Here is a 6,621-nt window from a genome sequence, read left to right on the forward strand (position 1 = left end):
AATTCTCACACGCGATCTTCAGGTAATACACAGCTCACATTTCTTTGTGATGCCTTTTTCACTTTCCTCTAACCCTATGTTGTAGTTTCTCCATACGGAAATGTAAATTAGAATAGCTTCCTCATTATGGAAACTGGTTAGATTCTATATTATGTAACATTGCCTCTGGTATTAGAACTGGTCTGATTAAATGCTAGATTTTATGAGTTTCATCTATAAAATATAGGTAAACATATTTAAACAAAATAATATCTCTCTTAAATGAATATGTTATCTATATCACAAAACCACATGGGCCAAGAATAAACTGTGAATGACAACTTTATTTTATATCTTATTACATATTCAAGTCAGATATACCAGATTTCCTGACCCTGAGTATGATACAGAAGAAAAATCAAGGAGTAAGAGCAGTTTTCTATTAAAGTAACTTGAACAGCCACATTTTCTTTAGGCTGCTCTTTTGATTTTAGGCAGGAGAAATCAAAAACAGTTCACTTACCTATTTAAAAATAAGAAAAAAGAATTTTAAAAATCATTCATTTAAAATATGGACAATTAGATACAGAAACAGATTGAGAGAATAGATAAAGAAAACTGTGTGCGCGCGTGCACACACACCCTTAGAGCACGATTTTCACTTCACAACAAGAAGAAAACATCCAGAGCACAAAGCAGAGCGGATAAAAGGAAGATGAAGACAGTGTGATTGACGGAGTGAGGTAGCTTTGAGAGGATTGTCCTGAGTGGGCTCCTCTCATGGATCTCCTGCTTATGAAGATTGAGGTTTTTCCCCATACAAAAGGTGTTGCTTTGCTTTTGTGTTTTTAACAAACTGGAGAAACCAGTCTTTACATTTTTTTAAACATTTTCCCTGTCTAAAGGAATGGTTTTCCTGTTTAGTTACTATTAGGGCAAGACATTGACTGAAACGACAAATGTTGAATGAGCATCCCTAATATGCCTTGCCTTGTGGGCTATAGTCTATGGGGTTGCAAACAGCCAGACACGACTGAGAGACTAAACAACAAAAAATATGTCTTGAACACTATCCTAGATTCTGGGAATACATCAGTGAGCAAAATGATGTCCTCTTACATTCAAGCGATTAAGATAGAAAATACATGCTAAGTATTAAAATACAATGCCAGATAGTGATACGTGTTTTGTAGAAAACCAAAGCAGAACTGGGAAACAGAATAGTAAAGATGGGCTAAATCAAGGAAGGTTTTCCGGGTGGTAAAGAATCTGCCAAGGCAGGAGATGCAAGAGACACTGTTTGATCCCTGGGTCAGGAATATCCCCTGAAGTAGGACATGGCATACCACTCTAGTATTCTTACCTGGAAGATTCCACAGACAGAGGAGCCTGGTGGGCTACAATCCATGGTGTCACAAAGAGTCAGATGTGATTGAGCCTTCACACATGTAAATTTAAGAAAGGCCTCTCTGTCTCTGATTTTTCCAGATATCTGAACAAAGGAACAAGTTAAAGCATATGAATATTGCAAAGAGGAATAAAGGACATTCCAGACCTTGATACTGGCCACACGTGGCATGGGCAAGTATCAGTGTGTCTGGAGTGGGGTCAGTAGAGGGAAAGGTGCTAAGAAATGAGGGTCTGGAGTTAGGTCTCGTTGGCCTTACAGATTGTGGGAAGAGCTTTAGACTCTCTTGTAAGTATGTTTGAAAGATCGAGAGCAACTAGTTGACATGATCAGATTTTTTTCAAAACTGTATTTTGAACAGGAGGCCTAGAGGACTTGTTGATGGTTTGGATGTGGAATATTGAGAAAGGTGGTAAGGATGTGGCCAAAGTCTGTGACCTGAGCAACTGAATAAATGAAGGTGATCTGGCAAAGAACTAAGGATCAGCCAGTTTGTGGTGAGAAAAATCAAGTTTTGTCATGAGCTTCTTGATTTGGTTACCTTCAATAGCAAATGAGTAAGAAATTGGGTAGATAAATCCAGGTTGCAGAAGAGACTTCACAGTTAGGTAGAGAAAATGTGGCTTCATTTTACATGAGTAGTTTTTATGTCAAAGGGCTATCTGTCACATCGCTTACAGAGAGAGCATAATTACAAAAGGAAAAATATCAAGGACTAGGTCCTAAAAAAACGTTTATAGGTCAAGGCAACCAGAAGGAACTCTAACATAGAAGTCTCGAATAAAAGAAATAGAGAATAATGAGAATGAATAGTCCATGAACAATTCTCCAATTAATGTAATTCAAAACTCAAAAGTGCTTTAATGACATATACCACTGTAGTTATTTCTGTTCTATATGGCAAAATATATATTGAGAGTACCATCATAGGGTACTTTCCCAGCATATGATAAATTTCAACTGGCCACTGAAGCTTGTTTCCTCTACTTAAGATTCAGTTCAGTTCAGTTCAGTCGCTCAGTCATGTCCGACTCTTTGCGACCCCATGAATCACAGCGTGCCAGGCCTCCCTGTCCATCACCAACTCCCGGAGTTCACTCAAACTCATGTCCATCGAGTCGGTGATGCCATCCAGCCATCTCATTCTCTGTCGTCCACTTCTCCTCCTGCCCCCAATCCCTCCCAGCATCAGAGTCTTTTCCAGTGAGTCAACTCTTCGCATGAGGTGGCCAAAGTATTGGAGCTTCAGCTTTAGTATCAGTCCTTCCAATGAACACCCAGGACTGATCTCCTTTAGAATGGACTGCTTGGATCTCCTTGCAGTCCAAGGGACTCTCAAGAGTCTTCTCCAACACCACAGTTCAAAAGCATCAATTCTTCGGCGATCAGCTTTCTTCACAGTCCAACTCTCACATCCATACATGACCACGGGAAAAACCATAGCCTTGACTAGATGGACCTTGGTTGGCAAAGTAATGTCTCTGCTTTTTAATATGCTATCTAGGTTGGTCATAACTTTCTTTCCAAGGAGTAAGCATCTTTTAATTTCATGGCTGCGATCAGCATCCACAGTGATTTTGGAGGCCAAAAAAATAAAGTCTGACACTGTTTCCACTGTTTCCCCATCTATGTTCCATGAAGTGATGGGACCAGATGCCATGATCTAAGTTTTCTGAATGTTGAGTTTTAAGGCACCTTTTTCACTCTCTTCTTTCACTTTCATCAAGAGGCTTTTTAGTTCCCCTTCACTTCCTGCCATAAGGGTGGTGTCATCTGCATATCTGAAGTTATTGATATTTCTCCCGTTAATCTTGATTCCAGCTTGTGCTTCTTCCAGCCCAGTGTTCCTCATGATGTACTCTGCATATAAGTTAAATAAGCAAGGTGACAATATACAACCTTATCATACTCCTTTTCCTATTTGGAACCAGTCTGTTGTTCCATGTCCAGTTCTAACTGTTGCTTCCTGACCTTAAATTTCAGTTAAAAGAGAATTATATTAGTTTGCAGTGTGACCCTCCTTCATGCATACCAAGTTCATTTTTTAATGTTTATTTTGGCTGAAAATACATGAAGCTTACTCTTCTTCTGAAAATTTTTTTTATTACAAAGAGAACCAAGTTAAAAGTAAAGATTATTTTGAGAATTGTGCATATGTCACTAAACCCTGAGAGAAATTAACAATGCAAATTTTGGAATTTTTTTCATGGAGATTTTTAAAAATCAGAGAGACTGCAGATACCACAGTTGGGCTTGCTGTAAGCATTTTCCTTACTTCTATATCCAAAATTTCCAATAGTACAGAAACTCGATCTAAAGTATACATATTATTATTAAATTTACAGTAATGAACTCTTAATTTACAACTATGAATTCTTACAATGTTTTCTTCCATTTACACACATCATGAACTATTATTATTATTTAAAACTCCATGTTTGTGCATGCTAAGTCACTTCAGTCACGTCCGACTCTTTGTGAACCTATAGACTATAACCCGCCAGGCTTTTCTTTCCATGGGAATTCTCCAGGCGAGAATACTGGAGTGGGTTGCCATGCCCTCTTCCAGGGGATCTTCTTGACATATTACATCTCCTGTATTGGCAGCCGGGTTTTTTACCACTAGAACCACCTGACTCAATGGATATGAGTTTGAGCAAACTTAGAGATAGTGAAGGACAGGGAAGCCTGGTATGCTTCAGTACACGGGGTCACAAAGAGTTGTGCACGACTTAGCAACTGAACAACAATGAAAACGCCATGTGTCCTTATATAGGTTTGGCCCAGATGGTTGTCTCTGAACCAGGTTGAAAGCCTAGCTTCTGAATGGCAAGGACTATCTATTTTGGTTTATGTAGTGCTGAGGACATTACACAGAGGCAGATGTTCAATGGACCATGATGGGCATGGTAATCATGAAGATAAAGCTATAATAAGCAAACGACCTCCAAATTCCCTGTTTCTTCCCAGTATCACACTGGGGCAAAGAATGCTGGAAATCTTTAAGCAATCTAAAATGATGCTGCTTATTGAATTGTAAAGAAGTTCAGATAACATTTTAATGAGAAAACTTATGTAAAATAATTTGTATCATCGTAATGTCTTGTTGTTACAGTTTTCTGGAGAAAAAAAAAAAAAATGAAAAACCCAGAAGGAAATAATCACTCTGACCCTGTGAGTGAATTCATTCTCCTTGGATTCCCTTGTACCTGGGAGGTTCAGATCTTCCTCTTCTCACTCTTCTCGGTGATCTATGCATTGACACTAACTGGAAATTTGTGCATTATCTGTGCAGTGTGGTGGGACCACCATCTCCACACCCCCATGTACATCCTCCTGGCCAATTTTTCCATCCTGGAGATGTGGTACGTCACTTCTACTATCCCCAGTATGCTAGCCAACTTTCTCTCTGAGACCAAGACCATCTCCTTCTCTGGCTGCTTCCTCCAATTCTACTTCTTCTTCTCCATGGGCACCACTGAGACCTTCATATTGTTTGCCATGGCCTTTGACAGGTGTCTTGCCATCTGCAGGCCGCTTCACTACCCCACAGTCATGACAGTGCAACGCTGCATCAGAATGGGAGCCTGCTGCTGGGTGTGTGGCTTTTCCTGTTTTCTCCTCCCAGTTTATCTCATCTCCCAGCTTCCTTTTTGTGGCCCCAATACTATCGATCACTTCCTATGTGACCCAGGACCCCTTATGAAGTTGTCTTGCATGCCAACTCCTGGCACTGAGATTATATGTGCCACCTTTAACTCAGTCCTAATTTTTTCCACTTTCCTGTTCATTATCAGCTCCTACACCCTGGTGATCAGAGCTGTGCTTAGGGTCCCCTCAGCAGAAGGCCGGCAGAAGGCTTTCTCTACCTGTGGTTCCCATCTGGCTCTTCTATGGCTCCATCATGGTGATGTATGTGAGCCCAATGGCAAGCAATCCAGCAGGGATTCAGAAAATTGTGACCTTATTTTATTCTGTGATGACTCCACTTTTCAATCCCCTGATCTACAGCCTCCAGAATAAGGAAATGAAGGAGGCCCTGAGAAAACTGTTTAGGAATGTGATATTTGGTCAAATAAAGCCTCTCAAGAACTAGAATCTATATATATGTAGGACATATAGGAATATAAACATATCAGAGGTGAATGGTTTTAATAAATTTGAGAGAAAAGTGTTTCCTATATTCCCCAGAATATTTTTGGTTGCATTTCAGTGAAGCAAATAACAAATAAGATGGCACCAGAATTTAAATAAATCATTTGCACTAGGCTGTATTGTATTAGTGGTCCTGTGTGTACCGTATGGAAAGTGGAAAATGCCAGACATTCTCTTGTATTTTTCCAGGAAAAAAAGCATATATAACCCAGATGTCAACTGCTCAGTTTCTAAGTTAACTTCTGAATTTGCAAATAAAAACAACAATTGGAACCAGACATGGAACAGAATGGTTCCAAATTGGAAAAGGAGTATGTCAAGGCATATATTGTCACCCTGCTTATTAAACTTATATGCAGAGTACATCATGCAAAATGCCAGGCTGGATGAATCACAAGCCGAAATCAAGATTGCCAGGAGAAATACCAATAACCTCAGATATGCAGATGACACCACCCTTAAGCAGAAAGTGAAGAACTAAAGAGCCTCTTGATGAAAGACAAGAGTGAAAAAGCTGGCTTAAAACCCAACTTTCATAAAACTAGGATCATGGCATCCGGTCCTATCACTTCATGGCAAATAGATGGGGAGACAATGGTAACAGTGACAGACTTTATTTTCTTGGGCTCCAAAATCACTGTGGATGGTGACTGCAACCAGGAAATCAAAAGACTCTTGCTCCTTGGAAGAAAAGCTATGACAAACCTAGACAGCACATTAAAAAGCAGGGACATTACTTTGCCAACAAAGTTCCATCTAGTCAAAGCTATGGTTTTTCCAGTGGTCATATATGGATGTGAGTGTTGGACCATAAAGAACGCTGAGGACCAAAAACTGATGGTTTTGAATTGTGGTGTTGGAGAAGACTCTTGAGAGTCCCTTGGACTACAAGGAGATCAAACCAGTCAATCCTAAAGGACATCAGTCCTGAATATTCATTGGAAGGACTGATTCTGAAGCTGAAACTCCAATCCTTTGGCCACCTGATGTGAAGAACTGACTCATTGGAAAAGACCCCAATGCTGGGAAAGATTGAAGGCAGGAGAAGAAGGGAATGACAGAGGATGGTATGACTGGAT

General features: G+C 39.9%; 1 pseudogene; it reads left to right on the top strand.

Annotated features, from left to right (window-relative positions):
- Window positions 1-4,711: 4,711 nt before the first annotated feature.
- LOC148776840 (olfactory receptor 11H6-like) lies at window positions 4,712-5,349 on the top strand (annotated as a pseudogene).
- The last annotated feature ends 1,272 nt before the right edge of the window (window positions 5,350-6,621 follow it).

The sequence above is a fragment of the Moschus berezovskii genome, chromosome 9 (assembly GCF_049115385.1).
Source record: "Moschus berezovskii isolate FMDL1 chromosome 9, NW_MosBer_1.0, whole genome shotgun sequence".
In the NCBI taxonomy this organism is placed as follows: domain Eukaryota; kingdom Metazoa; phylum Chordata; class Mammalia; order Artiodactyla; family Moschidae; genus Moschus; species Moschus berezovskii.